Here is a 16,214-nt window from a genome sequence, read left to right as displayed (position 1 = left end):
TATAGAGTGTGGAAAGAGCTTCAGTCTAAGTGAAACCCTTAGAAAACATCAGCGAACTCACACAGGGGAGAAACCATTCAAATGTATGCAGTGTGGGAAAACCTTCCGTCAAAGGGGACACTTAAGAGAACATCAACGAACTCACACAGGGGAAAAACCATTTGAATGTATAGAGTGTGGAAAGAGCTTCAGTCAAAGTGGGAAACTTCGACTACATCAACGAACTCACACAGGGGAGAAACCATTCAAATGTATAGAGTGTGGAAAGAGCTTCAGTCTAAGTGAAACCCTTAGAAAACATCAGCGAACTCACACAGGGGAGAAACCATTCAAATGTATAGAGTGTGGAAAGAGCTTCAGTCAAAGTGGACACTATAGAGAACATCAGCGAACTCATACAGGGGAAAAACCATTTAAATGTATAGAGTGTGGAAAGAGCTTCAGTCTAAGTGAAACCCTTAGAAAACATCAGCGAACTCACACAGGGGAAAAACCATTTAAATGTATAGAGTGTGGAAAGAGCTTCAGTCAAAGTGGACAATATAGACAACATCAACGAACTCACACAGGGGAAAAACCATTTAAATGTACAGAGTGCGGAAAGAGCTTCAGTCTAAGTGAAACCCTTAGAAAACATCAGCGAACTCACACAGGGGAAAAACCATTTAATTGTATGCAGTGTGGGAAAACCTTCAGTCAAAGGGGACACTTAAGAGAACATCAACGAACTCACAGAAGTGAAAAACCATTTGAATGTATAGAGTGTGGAAAGAGCTTCAGTCAAAGTGGACACTGTAAACGACATCAACAAACACACATGGGAAAAACCATTTGAATGTATAGAGTGTGGAATGAGCTTCAGTTGAAGTGAAAACTCTTTGCTATTTGCTGTTTAGTAGCGCTGCAGAGAGCTTGCTGGGGAGACCATGCATTAAAAGGGGACTCAAAAATAACTTAAACAAGGTTTTAATAACAAAAAGAAAAACTCCTTGTACACTAAATACATCAACAACAAACCAGACCCAACCACCAACCCATCCCCCAGGGTAATGAGGGAGCTAGTTGCTGCTCATTATATACTATGCCCAAATGCTGAAACAGCTTGATTAACACACCTTAGCAGCACCTGCTATGTTTCACAGCTGTAAGACTGGGTCTCGTTATTTGCCCTGGCTCTGGCCCTTAAAGACATACACAACTTGTGAAACAATAATGAACCTTCACATTTTAAAGTGACCATTCAACATTTCTCCTGCGGTTCATTATTGTGGAACAAAAACATAAAGCATATTTTGTACATGTCTTTCATGTGTAACCTTTGGAAGAGCTTTAGTAAAAATGTCTGCAATTTGATTGTCACCTGGAACATACTGAAATACAATCATTTCATCAGCAATTAGTTTCTTTACAAACTGTAAACGTAACCTTAAGACTCTAGTGCGCTGCATATTGGTCTCTGAAGACAGGATAGCGAGTCCACTCTGGGAATCAAGGTAAACGTTTACTGGTAGTGTTACTTGCATCTCTAGGTCGGCAAATACTTGCAGATACCATTCTATATCACAAGTGGCCTGAACGCATGCACATAATTCATTCTCTGTTGTGGAGAGACAAATAATGGTTTGTGTCTGGGACCTCCATTCAAATGGACAACCGTTATAACAAAACACCATACCAGACACACCCCTGCAACTATTTTGTTCCACTGCATGAGATGCATCACAGAAAATTTCAAAACCTTTGTCAATACTTGTAAACTGCAACCTATAATGTTTGGTATGTTTAAGGTACATTACCACTCTCTTAAGAGCAGAGAAACATTGCGTAGTGGGCTTTTCCACAAATTTTGCCAGAAAGTGAAAAGCATAAGTTATATCTGGTCTTGAGATTCTTTGAGTGAAATTTAGCTTGCCTATAGCAGAATGATACAAAGTTTGGTTAGGAAATGGCTTATCTTCACCTGTAAAGGGGAAACCACACACCATAGGTGTTTCCTTCCCATTTACATTTTATAAACATAGCATTTCAACAAGATCATCAATTTTTGCAGTTTGATGAACCAGGAAAGATCCATTTTTGCCCTTCTCAATTTGCATGGATAAGTAATTTTTAACTATGCCTAATTCCACCATTTGAGCCCGACATCCTGGAGACCCTGAGCCAGACATCCTGTAGAGTGAAGTCTAATGGGCCTTAGAAAGCACTGCAAATAACAAGGCCAATGGAAGTGATGCTATTCCAGCTGAACTATTATTATTATTATTATTAATAATAATAATAATAATAATAACAACAACAACAATAACAACAACAATAACAACAACAACAATAATAATTTATTATTTATACCCTGCCCATCTGGCTGGGTTTCCCCAGCCACTCTGGGCGGCTTCCAACTGAATATTAAAAACAGTAAAGCATCAAACATTAAAAAGTTCCCTAAAGAGGGCTGCCTTCAGATGACTTTAAAAGTAAAATAGTTGTTTATTGCTTTGACATCTGCTGGGAGGGCGTTCCACAGGGCAGGCGCCACTACCGAGAAGGCTCTCTGCCTGGTTCCCTGTAACTTGGCTTCTTGCAATGAGAGAACCGCCAGAAGGCCCTCGGAGCTGGATCTCAGTGTCCGGACAGAACGATGGGGGTGGAGACGCTCCTTCAGGTATACTGGACCGAGGCCGTTTAGGGCTTTAAAGGTCAGCACCAACACTTTTAATTGTGCTCGGAAACGTGCTGGGAAGCAATGCAGATCTCTCAGAACTGGTGTTATCTGGTCCCGGCGGCCACTCCCAGTCACCAGTCTAGCTGCAGCATTCTGGATTAATTGCAGTTTCCGGGTCACCTTCAAAGGTAGCCCCACGTAGAGCGTGTTGCGGTAGTCCAAGCGGGAGATAACTAGAGCATGCACCACTCTGGCAAGACAGTCCGCGGGCAGGTAGGGTCTTAGCCTGCGTACCAGATGGAGCTGGTAGACAGCTGCCCTGGACACAGAATTGACCTGTGCCTCCATGGACAGCTGTGAGTCCAAAATGACTCCCAGGCTGCGCACCTGGTCCTTCAGGGGCACAGTTACCCCATTCAGGACCAAGGAATCCCCACACCCGCCCGCCCCCTGTCCCCCAAAAACAGTACTTCTGTCTTGTCAGGATTTAACCTCAATCTGTTAGCCGCCATCCATCCTCCAACAGCCTCCAGACACTCACACAGGACCTTCACCGCCTTCACTGGTTCTGATTTAAAGGAGAGGTAATTTAAAAGATGATGCTGTTAAGGTGCTACACTCAATATGCCAGCAAGTTTGGAAAACTCAGCAGTGGCCTGAGAATTGGAGAACACTCTACATCCCAATCCCAAAGAAGGGCAGTGCCAAAGAATGCTCCAACTACCGCACAATTGCTCTCATTTCACACGCGAGCAAGGTTATGATTAAAATTCTACAAGGAAGGCTCAAGCAGTATGTGGACCGAGAACTCCCAGAAGTGCAAGCTGGATTTAGAAGAGGCAGAGGAACCAGAGACCAAATTGCAAACACGCGCTGGATTATGGAGAAAGCTAGAGAGCTCCAGAAAGACATCTAATTCTGCTTCATTATATATGCAAAAGCCTTTTTTTAAAATTTCTTTTTATTGAATTTCACTTAAATAACCAAAAGAAAAAACAAAACAACAGTTACAGAAAAAAGAAAGGAAAAAAAAGAAAAAATATCCATACATAACACAAAAAGAGGATCAATTTCCGTTACAGTTCCTTGTCTTACTCCTTGAATCTTTATATCTTTAGATATTTAGATCTTTCCTCTACACACATATTGACCTCCTTCCCTCCCGATTTTGGGCTTCTTGATAAAAATTCTTTCTTTTTTCTGCAGCTAAGAGTTGTTAATGGTTTGCGCATCATAAGATTTATATCAGACCTGCTGTAGTTTTTAAGTTTCTATAGTTTCCTTCAATATATACCATAAATTTATTCCAATCGCTAATAAACTTTGTATTTTTTTAGTTTCTAATTTTTTTTGCGTCATTTTTGCTAATTCAACATATTCAAATAATTTTGTTTGCCAATCTCTGACCATTGGGGTATTTGGACTTTTTCAATTTTGTGCAATTAATATTCTAGCCGCTACTGTCGAATATTGGAATACTGTTTTATCTTCTTTTTTAATTTCACCCCCAATTATTCCTACTAGGAAGGCCTCTGGTCTTTTAGGGAAAGTGTATTTAAATATTTTTTTTAAAACTCGTTATTATCAGATCTTATCAGTAAGTCTTCGTAGGTCAATCTTTCTCCTTCCATATCTGCTTTTTTGGTTGTTAAAATGTCAATTGGTAATAACCACCAGGGCGTCTTCCATTCTAAAAGTTTTTTATTTTTCTCCCAAACTTCATATAGTGTCCCTCTAATAATATGACTTGAAAATCCTTTATGTACCTTTTCTTTATTTAGCCACAAGTAGGCGTGCCAACCGAACCTATTGTTGAAACCTTCTAGGTCTAAGAGGTCGGTGTTTTCCAAATTAATCCAATCTTTGATCCAACAAAGGCAGGAGGCCTCGAAGTATAATTTCAAATTTGGCACCGAGAATCCCCCTCTTTTCGATCTGTGAGTAATTTGAATCTAATTCTCGGTCTTTTCCCTTGCCATATAAATTTCGAAAGAGTTTTCTGCCAATCCTTAAACATTGTGGAACCTCTAATCACAGGGATGTTTTGGAACAAGAATAACATTCTTGGGAGTATGTTCATTTTTATTGCCACCATCCTTCCCGACCACGAAAGTTTCACTCTGTTCCACGTATCTAGATCTTTTTTAATTTCCTTCCATGTTGTCAAGTAATTATCCTGAATTAAGTTTATATTTTTTGTAGTTAGCCAAATTCCTAGATATTTTATTATTTTAGCCACCTTGATTCCATTCTGTATCTCTTAATTTTTCTCTTTCATCTTTTCCCAGATTTTTAGTCAGCATTTTTGTCTTTGATTTATTCAATTTAAAACCGGATAGTTTGCCATATTCTTCGAATATTTCCAGAGCCTTACTGATGCTTTTTTGTGGCTCTTCTAGGGATAACATCAAATCGTCTGCATACGCTTTTAGTTTGTGTTCTTTCGTTCCTACTTTGATCCCTCGAATCTCTGGTGTTGCTCTTATTTTGTTCGTAATTACCTCTAATACCATAATGAATAAAAGCAGGGATAGAGGCCAACCTTGTCTTGTTCCTTTTTCAATTTTAAATGAATTTGTTAAATTGTTGTTTATAATCAATTTGGCAGATTTATTCGTATAGATTGCTTTTATTCCTTCCATAAATTCACCCTCTAGCCCTGCTTTCTCCATGCTTTTTAGTAGGAACGGCCATGAGACATTGTTGAATGCCTTCTCCGCATCGATAAAAATCAGCGTCACAGGTACTTCATTCTTACACTCCAAATATTCAATGATATTTATGGTATGCCTTACATTGTCTTTGAGTAACCTATTTGGAAGGAATCCTGCTTGATCCTTATGAATTAGATTTGCTAGACATCTTTTGAGTCTACTTGCCATTACCTCTGCGAAGATTTTGTGATCGTTATTTAATAATGATATGGGCCTATAGTTTTTAATATTAAGTTTGTCCGTATTGGGTTTAGGGATCATCGTGATGAAGCCTCTTTCCATGTTTCTGGTATCCTTCCTCCTCTCAATATATTATTCATAATGTCATATAGCACTGGTGTTAATTGATTTTCTAATACTTTATAATATTTAGCTGACAAGCCATCCGGTCCCGGGGCTTTTCCTAATTTCATCTTTCTTATCGCATCCTGGACCTCTTCTACTTTTATGGGTTTATTTAATTGGGTTCTTTCTTCCTCTGTTATAGTCTTCCCGCTGCAGTCTTCTAAGTATTTTTCTATTCGGATTATTTCTTCCTCTACCTTTTTATACAATTTCTCATAAAATTTGAGGAAATTTTCCTGTATTTCTTTTGGGTCTTCTATCAATTGCTCCTCCATTTTTATCTTATTTATCACATTTTGTTTTTGCCTTCTTCACAATTGCCAAGCTAATAATTTACCTGTTTTGTTAGCTGATTCGAAGTATTTTTGTTTCATTAACTTAATTTTCCATTCAATTTCTTGACTTGTTAGCATTGAATACTGTGTTTGTAATATTTTTGTTATTTGTATATTTTGTTCGTCTTTCGGATTTGCTATTAATTTTTTCTCGCATTCTCTTAACTAACTAAGAATTTCCTTTCTTTTGTTCTCTTACTTTCCTCTTATAGCTATTTTGCTGAATAAAAAAACTTCTTAGGACCGCTTTACTAGCATCCCAGACTACATCTATACTTGTTTCTTTATTAAGATTCAAATTGAAATAATCTTTTAAAGTGGCTTTGGCCTTTTCAATGACTTCTTCATTCTCCAATAAATATTCATTCATTCTCCATCTGAACCCGCTCTGTGATACACCTTTTATTTCCAACATTATCGAATTGTGATCAGAGAGGGTTCTCGGTTGAATTTCACATTTTAGAGTTCTTAATGTAAGTTCTCTTGAGACCCAGATTTGATCAATTCTGCCCCAGCTCTTATGTGGTTTTTTCCTTTCTGTTTGTCTGTCAATTTCTGGTGCTGGCACTCCATTAAAATCTCCCAATAATATCATCTTGTTACACTCTAACTCTAGTAATATTTGTTCCAGTTTCTTAAAAAACTCCAGTTTATTCAGGTTCGGGGCATATATGTTTATCACGTTAAGTTTTTCACCCTGGAAATTAATTTGTACCCCCAAAATCCTACCTTCGTCATCTTTACAAATCAATTTGGGTTCCCATTTTTCTTTGACTTATATCGCTACTCCTCTCCCCCCCCCCCACAATTGAATTTATAAACTCAACCCCAAGTTTTTTGTTTATCAAAATATGTTTGTGCTTTTTGGTCACGTGTGTCTCCTGTATACAGATTAAATCCAGATTCTTTCTTTTCAGGGCATTCACAATTTTATTCCTTTTGGTTTTTTCATTCACACTGTTCACATTCCATGACAAAATTTTCAGATTCATTGTTATGTTTACTTTCCAATCTACAAGCAACTAATTAAATTTGAGTGGTTTTGTTTTCTGTATCCTCCTCCTCCTCCTCCTCCTCTTCTTCCGCTACTCCCTCTTCCTCTTCGTCCACTTCTTCCTTCCCTCCCTTATCTTCCTGTTCTTTTCCTTTCTCTCTTCTTCTTCTTCTTCTCTCCTCTAGGTCTCCATTTCTTCCTCCATATCTCTCCTCTACTTTTCCAAGATCTTTCTCATATCTGCGCAGAAATTTGCTCACTTCTTGAATCTCAGTGATATTAAATCTTTTATCTTTATAGAAAAAGGAGATCCCTTGCGGGAACTCCCATCTATGTTGTATGCCGTTCTTTTTTAGAACACTTACTAGCTGTTTATATCCTTCTCTTTTGCGTAGGAGTCTGGTTGGTATTTCTTTAAATATGATAATTGGTCTTCCTTCAATTATTAATTTCTTTTGGTAACTTACTCTCAATATTGTATTTTTCATCTCTATCGAGTTGAATATGACTAAACAATCTCCTAAAACCTTTTTTTGATTTTACTTGTTTGGACCTTATTTTTATTCTAAAAGCGTTTTCTATCGTATATGCAATCTCTTGCTTTTCTCCCAAGGAGCAGGCGTCTTTTAATTTTGTGGCTGCTGTCACCATCTGCAGTGATCATGGAGCCCAAGAAAGTAAAATCTCTCACTGCCTCCATTTCTCCCCCTTCTATTTGCCAGGAGGTGATGGAACCAGTGGCCATGACCTTCGTCTTTTTGATGTTGAGCTTCAGACCATATTTTGCGCTCTCCTCTTTCACCCTCATTAAAAGGTTCTTTAATTCCTCCTCACTTTCTGCCATCAAGGTTGTGTCATCTGCATATGTGAGGTTGTTGAGATTTCTTCTGGCAATCTTAATTCCAGCCAAATTACATTAAGATAAGAAAATGGCTGCAGGAGAGGAGCATGGCAGCAAGAGAGAGAAAATGGCTGCACGATTTGGCTCTTTTATGGAGTCAGCCAGGGCCACGCCCATCTCCCAGGGGGAGGATGCTCCAGACCAGTGGAACAGGAATTTACACTGACTGGGGTAACCTCCCCCTGCCTGTGCCCACTCTTGGGAAACAAGGAATGTTGCATTGGACTGTTCCAATGGATTACATCCCACATGAACTACCAGCTACCTCTGGGCATTGAGGATGGAAATCCTCTCCCCACCTTTGCAACTGGACTTAAGGCACAGACAGGAAGCATCCTTTGCACCTAATAGGGTCAAGGGAGGGTCCACGTATAAGGGGAAAGTTAACTCTTACCATGCCATCCATGGCACAAACACACCCGGTGTTATGTACTGAAGTTCTCACTGTAGATAGTTTTCACTCAGGTCCACATATGCAACTAAGGGATTGAAAGTGATGTTCAGTGATTGGATAGTTAGAGAAAATGGTTACAGTTGCGTTGTACTGGAGCTGAATATAAGCAGGCTGGCTGAACCCTTCAGTTCAGTTCTGTTCTGGCCTGTGAATAAACAAGTGCTGTTTGAAGAATCGCTGTGTCGTCTGATATGTTCACCCACAACTTAACACCCACAGTGCTTTCTTCATACTGCAATTGAATAATGAAAAGACTTTTTCTAATTCTACTTCTGAGACGGGGAAGGAGGGGCTGCAGGTACCAGAGAAGTCTCCTCGTGAGCCTATTTTCGCTCAGAGGCACCATGTGGCAGCCCCAGGGCTTCTGCTTCCTTTGGGTTTAGGGGAAGATCCTGCTCAAATCTTCCATTCTTGGACAAGGTGAGTGAGCGGGTGGTTGTGGAAGAACTCCAGGCACACCTGGAGGATGCGGACCATTTGGATCCCTTCCAATCGGGATTCAGGCCTCACCATGGGACTGAAACTGCCTTGATTGTGCTGGTCGATGATCTCTGGTGGGCTAGGTACAAATGTGAGAGCTGTTTCCTAGTTCTGCTGGATTTCTCAGGGGCCTTTAATACCATTGAGCATGACAAGCTCCTGGACCATATAGAGGAGCTGGGAGCTGGCAGCACTGTTATGCAGTGGGTCTGCTCCTTTCTCCTGGGTCGTATCCAGAAGGTGGTGTTGGGGGATGAGTGTTGGACCTCTGGGCTCTCACTTGTGGGGTGCCACAGGGTTCCGTCCTCTTCCACATGCTTTTTAACATCAATATGAAGCCGCTGGGAGAGATCTTCAAGGGGGTGGGCTTGGTGTTCATAAATATGTGGATGATACCCAGTTCCACCTCTCTTTCAAATCGGAACCAGTGAAGGTGGTGAAAGTCCTGTGTGAGTACCTGGAGGCGGTTGGAGGATGTTTGGCGGCTAACGGATTGAGGTTGAATCCTGACAAGACAGATGCACTGTTTTGGGGGGACAGGGCAGGTAAGATTAGAGAATTCCTGGTCCTGAAAGGGCTAACTGTGCCCCTGAAGGACCAGGTGTGCAGCCTGGGAGTCATTTTGGACTCACAGCTGTCCCTGGAGGCACACGTCAATTCTGTGTCCATGGTAGTGTCTACCAGCTGCATCTGGTATGTAGGCTGAGACCCTACCTGCCCGCAGACTGTCTCTCCAGAGTGGTGCATGCTCTAGTTATCTCCTGCTTGGACTACTGCAATGCGCTCTACGTGGGGCTACCTTTGAAGGTGACCTGGAAACGACAACTAATCCAGAATGCGGCAGCTAGACAGGTGACTGGGAGCCAAGACCACATAACAACACCAGTCTTGAAAGACCTACATTGGCTCCCAGTATGTTTTTGAGCACAATCCAAAGTGTTGGTGCTGACCTTTAAACCCTAAACAGCCTGGGTGCAGTAGACCTGAAGGAGCATCTCCACACCCATCATTTTGCCTGGACAATGAGGTCCAGCTCCGAGGGCCTTCTGGCGGTTCCCTCACTGTGAGAAGCGAAGTTACAGGCAACCAGGCAGAGGGCCGTCTCAGTATTGGTGCCCGCTCTGTGGAAAGCCCTCCCATCATATATCAAATAAATAAACAACTATCTGACATTTAGAAGACATCTGAAGGCAGCTCTGTTTAAGGAAGGTTTTAATGATTGATGTTTTCATGTATTTTTAATATTCTGTTGGAAGCCATCCAGAATGGCTGGGGTTAATAATAATAATAATAATAATTTTGAACTAATTCTTCAATCGTGCTTTAGGGGAGTCTTCCTGCAAGCAGACCACTGTGTACACAAGGGTTTCACAAACCAGGGTTTCCACTCTTTTTGGAAGACAACTGCTAAAGATATAGGATAAACAATCATTGGAAAACAAATAAATATTGATACATATTTATGAAGGCAGCCCAGTTTAGGGAAGATGTTTTATTGTGTTTTTAATATTTGGTTGGGAGCCACGCAAAGTGGCTGGGGAAACCAAGGCTGATGGGCAGGGTATAAATAATAAATAGATAAATATATAATAATAATAGTCACACATACGTATATAGGCATATTATTTAAACTATACAAATAATTGTAATAAATCAGCACGGCCCCTGCGTCTTATTACTGCCTCCCTGTTACCTAGCCCAGTCTTCAGCAGACATGGATTCTGCCTTTCCTGTTCTTCTGGCCTTTTTGAGGAGCCAGGAAGAGTCTCCCTAAGACCCTCAACTTAGTAACTCTGTTGAAATGATACAATAACAAAAGTACTGTAAAGAAGGAAAAAATAAATGTGCAGCTGCCACCCTGCTGTGGAGGGAAACATCCATCCATCATCTCGCACACAAATAGGAAGCCACCCGCTCCCGCCCCCATTTCCACTCTCCGCTGTGGGGAGAGAGGCGACTTGGGGGGAGGAGGGGGGGGCCCTTTCCCGACGGAGCCCCAAGAGCAGGAGGCCAAAGGCAGCGCCATCTCTCCCTGTCTCCATCCCAACACAGGCAGGGGCTGCTCTGCCAACGGAGCTCTAGAGGCGCGCGCCTGCGACAAGGAACCGGAAGTGTCTATAGGTCGGAAGTTTCCAGGGGGGGGGGCAAAGTGGAAAGTGGGAGGTTTCCCGAAGGGGAGGAGGAGGGGTGTGGGTTGACTGGTTCCCCTCACCCCCCCTACTCCGCTTTCTATTGCGGGGAAGGAACCCGGAACAGCGAGCAAGGGAGGCGGAGGTCCAGAGAGGCCAAAGAGGTAAAGAGGCTGCGTGGGAAAGGGGGCGATTTAGGGGGAAGAGGGAAAGACAGAGACCCCTCCCGGAAACAGAGCCATAGCTATGGGGGTGGGCTAGCCGGGGGTGGTTGCTTTTTTGCACCAGGTGACCTGGAGCCCCCCCACCCATGTTTCTTTTTCCTGGGGGTCCAGGAGGTGGCCCCCGATCCATGCAATCCAACTGCCCTCCTCTCCTTTGCAGCGCCCTCCCCTCCACACGCGTCTCCTTTCCCCGGGGGCTCAAGCAATGCTGAACTGCCCTGCACCCCCTGGGCTGTCTTGCCTGAACTGAAATGTGATGCCCCCCAAGGGGCCCCCCCTGGATTTGAACCCAGGACCCAAACATGACGCCCCCCGCCCTCTGCCGTTCCCCGCCTGGCCGGAATCCCTCAAGGCGCAGGAGCGGAGTCCATGAAAGGGTTAAAGGAAGTGAAATAGGCCTGGATAGAGACCCCCCCTGGATAGAGACCCCCCTCTCCCGCCTCCCTGCCCGTCTTGCGAGGCCCCTCCGGATGGAGAGGTTGGTGCCAAGGGGCTTTCTGGGCGCAGGGGAGACTGTGGGGCGGAGGGAGGAGGGCAGAGGAAGATGGGGGGCTGAGGGAGGAATGGCAGCATCCCTGGGGGATAGAAGGTGAGCCGAGCAGAGAGGGAGGGAGGAAGACTCTTCCTTTTGGAGAGATGTCTCCATCCTTGGGCGCTGGAGGAGGAATCTCCGGTGGCTTCTCCCTCCTGCCCGGGAATCTGCCACTCCTTCAAGTCGACCAGAGAGAGAGAGAGTTGTCCCTGATGGTGGGGTTCTTTCCACTGATTCCTCCACCTTTTCCCCCATGGAAGCTCAATCCTCTCCCCACTGATCCTCGAAAGCTACTGCATTGATGGCTGTGGGCTGCATTATACCAAGTCAAACCCTTGGTCCACCTTGGAGAGCAGAAGAGAGAAAAAGGTGGAAGGTCCTAGGAGGGAGGAGGGAGGAGGAGGCCTTCTCCAAAGCGGCTCTTTGCTTCTGGGAGCCCCGCCCAGGAAGTAGCCAGATACCTCTTCCTCTCTCTCAGGCTCCCTTTCTTAAGTATTTCTTCTTCTTTTTTAAATAAATTTTTATTAAGTTTTCCATCATAATAACACAAACCACGAAGCAAAATGATACACAAAAACAAACAAACAAAAAAGGGGGGAGGGAAAAAAAGAAAGGAAAGGGGGAACAATAAACAAATATACAATAAAAACAAACGTAATTCTTCCCAAATCCAACTTTTTAAACATCTTAATTGACTTCTTCAAGTCCCTCCCTTCTGAGTTTCCTTGTAATTTAACAGTAACAGCTTTCCAATATCCTTATTAGACTAAAACAATTTCCAATTATAGTCATCTTATTCACTTTTCTTAACATTCTAAATCCTATTTATTTAATTATAACTTAACTTATCCTAGGCCTATTTGTTTTCTTCAAGTAATTTCTAATTTTTTATACAATACAATAACAATATTTGTTCAAATTGTCCTTAAATTTCCTCCAGTCCTCTTGAAACTCCTCTTCTTTCTGATCGTGGATTCTTCCAGTCAGGTCAGCTAGCTCCAAAAAGTCCCATCATCTTCATCTGCCAAATCTTCCACTTTTGGTAGTTCTTGTGTTTTCCAATTTTTAGCAAGTAATATTCGAGCGTTTGTTGTGGCATACAGAAATAATTTAACATCTTTCTTGGGCAATTCTAAACCTGTTATTCCAAGGAGAAAGGCCTCTGGTTTCTTAATAAATGTATATTTCAACATTTTTTTTCAGTTCGTTATATATCTTCTCCCAGAAGTCTTTCACCTTGGGACAAGGCCACCACATATGGAAAAAGTACCTTCTTTTTCTTTACATTTCCAACAAAGGTTATCACTTGTGATAAATCTTTGCTAGTTTTACAGGGGTCAAGTACCATCTATACATTATCTTCATAATGTTTTCCTTTAACATCGTACATGCAGCAAACTTAACCCCTTTCCTCCATAGCCTCTCCCAGTCCTCCATCATTATGTTATGTCCCACATCCCTTGCCCAATCAATCATAACCGATTTAACTTGTTCATCCTTTGTATGCCACTCCAACAACAAACTGTACATTTTAGACATATTCTTATCATTAGTATCTAACAATTCCGTTTCCAATTTGTTTTTTTCTGTTGCAAAACCATTTCTCTTATCCATCTTATATAATTTGTTAATTTGATAATATTGCAACCAATTCACTTTATCTTTAATTTGTTCAAAAGGTTTTAATTTAAAGCCTTCCTGATTCTCTAACAACAAATCTGAATACCTCCACCATTTGTTTTCCATATTTAACTTTTTGGGGGCCTGTGCTTCCATTGGTGAAATCCATTTTGGTGTTTTTCTTACTAAGAGTCTAGTCCATACATTGTATAATGCCTTTCTAATTACATGATTCTTAAAACCACTGTGGGCCTTTACCTTGTCATACCATAGATACGCATTCCATCCAAAACGATTACCCAATCCCTCCAAGTCTAACACATCGTCATTCTCTAATTGAATCCAATCCTTGATCCAGCAGAATGCGGCAGCTTCAAAGTATATCTTCAAATCTGGTAGGGAAAAGCCCCCTCTTTCTTTTATATCTGTAAGTAATTTATATTTAATTCTAGGTTTTTCCCCCTGCCAAATAAATTTAGACAATGCCTTCTGCCATTCTTTAAAACATTTAACATTATCAATGATTGGTAAAACTTGAAATAAAAACAGCATCTTCGGCAATACATTCATCTTAACCACCGATATTCGGCCAATCAATGAAAGTTTTAGGTTTGACCATATCTCAAGATCTCTCTTGATTTCATTCCATAATTTTTCATAGTTATCTTTATAAAGATTCAAACTCTTTACCGATAAGTTCACACCCAAATATTTAACTTTTTCACAGAAACAAGGCCTGTCCTTTCAAAAAGGTTTTTTCTTTCCTCATTATCTAAGTTTTTTTCTCTAAAACTTTGGTTTTTAATTAAATCCTGCTACCTGCCCAAACTCTTGAATCAGCTCCAGTGCTTTTACTGCACTGGTTTCTGGATCTTGTAAAGTTAAAACCAAGTCATCAGCAAAGGCTTTTAATTTATATTGCTTGGATCCTACTACAATGCCTTTAACCTCCTCCTCTTTCCTCAACATGTTTAACAAAACCTCCAGAACAGAAATAAATAGCAGAGGGGAAAGTGGGCGCCCTTGCCTGGTTCCTTTCTCAATTCTGATTTCCTCTGAGACCACATTATTAACTTTGATTTTTGGTTTCTGTTCAAAATAGATCGCATTGATACCATTTAAAAATTCCTGGCCAACCTCAATTCTTTCTATGTTTTTCATCATAAATAACCAAGGCCTTCGATAAAAGGCCTTTTCAGCATCAGTAAACATTAACATTGCTTTACAATTTCTTTTCACTTCCAACCTTTCTATTATATCAATTATATTTCTAATGTTATCTTTCATATGTCTCCCAGGCAGAAATCCTGCCTGGTTCTTATGTATATAATTGGATAGAACCTTTTTTAATCTATTGGCCAAAATGTTTGCGAAGATTTTATAGTCCACATTAAGTAATGAGCTTGGTCTATAATTTTTTACATCAGATCTATCTTGGTCTATTTTTGGAATCAGAGTGATAAATGCATCTTTCCAGGTTTCGGGAGCTTTGTCCCCTTTTAAAATCTTATTACACACATCTGCCAATGGTTGAATTAGCCAATCTTTCAATATTTTATAATATTTTTGCAGAAAGACCATCTGGTCCCGGGGATTTGCCTAACTGCATCTTATTTATTGCCATCTCAACCTGTCTTGTGATCATGCCATTTAGTAGGAACCTTTTATCCTCGGGAATTTTCTGCATTTCATTCGCCGCAAGAAATTGCTCAATTTTATCCTTATCTTCTTTACCTTTTTTATACAGCTGTTTAAGGTATTTCTGAAAACATTTTCTTATATCTGCAGGGTTTTCCATAGATTTTCCATCAGATACAATGTTTGTAATAGTACTTTGCTTCTGTCTCTTTTTTAATGGCCAAGCCAACAATTTTCCACATTTATTCGCAGATTCAAAATTTTTCTGTTTCATCATTTTAATTTTCCATTCTATTTCCTGGTTAATAATTTGGGAAAATTGAATCGGCAATGCTTTTAATTTCTTTTGGAATCTGTTGACTCTTTGGCATTAATCTTAAACTCTTTGTCTTTTATTTGAGACAGAATTTTCTCTTTTTTCTCATTCTGTATCTTTTTCCTTATCGAATTCTGTTGTATGAGGGAACCTCTCATTACTGCCTTACTTGCATCCCAAATGACTCTTGTTTCAACCTCTGTGTTCATATTTAGTTCAAAATAATCTTTAAGAGTCTTTTGGGCCTTACTAATCATCTGTTCATCCCTCAACAACTCATCATTCATCCTCCATCTAAAGGAACCCTGCAGGTATAATTTCATCTGCAAAACCACTGCATTATGATCTGAGCAAGTCTTAGGGCAAATTTCTGTTTTAGTAACCTTAGGAACCAAATCTCTGGATATCCATAAATAGTCGATTCGGGAGAAAGATCGATTTGAATTTGATAAAAAAGTGAAATCTCTCTCCATTGGATTTCGTAGCCTCCATATATCCCACAAATCGTATTTATCATTCATATCAAAGAAAAGCTTTGGTAGTCTGCCGGAACTTGGATTTTTCTGACCCTGTGTTTTATCCATTAATGTTGATTCTACTCCATTCAGGTCTCCCATTAAAATCAGTTTGTAATCCATGAGTTTTAAGTCCAGATTCTTTAAAAATTCCACTTTGCCATCATTTGGTGCATAAATTCCCAGAAAAAGAAATTTATCGCCTTGTGCCGTAATTTCAACTGCAGTGTACCTCCCTTCCTCATCTTTAAACAACAATTTGGGGTTCCATTTTTCTTTAAAAGATAATCCTTTCCACTGCATGGTTAATCGGTGGTGCTGGTGGTGCTGATGATGTATATATACCAATCCAGGAATG

At 40.8% G+C, this 16,214-nt stretch overlaps 1 protein-coding gene across 1 annotated transcript in view; it reads left to right on the top strand.

Annotated features, from left to right (window-relative positions):
* Positions 1-16,214, top strand: part of LOC309525799 (uncharacterized protein) — a 47,514-nt gene that overhangs the window by 21,971 nt on the left and 9,329 nt on the right. The window lies entirely within an intron of this gene.

The sequence above is a fragment of the Podarcis vaucheri genome (assembly GCF_965113315.1).
Source record: "Podarcis vaucheri genome assembly, chromosome: 2".
NCBI lineage: Eukaryota > Metazoa > Chordata > Lepidosauria > Squamata > Lacertidae > Podarcis > Podarcis vaucheri.
The sequence above is the reverse complement of the archived record's forward strand: the minus strand, read 5'-3'. Positions and strand labels throughout refer to the sequence as shown.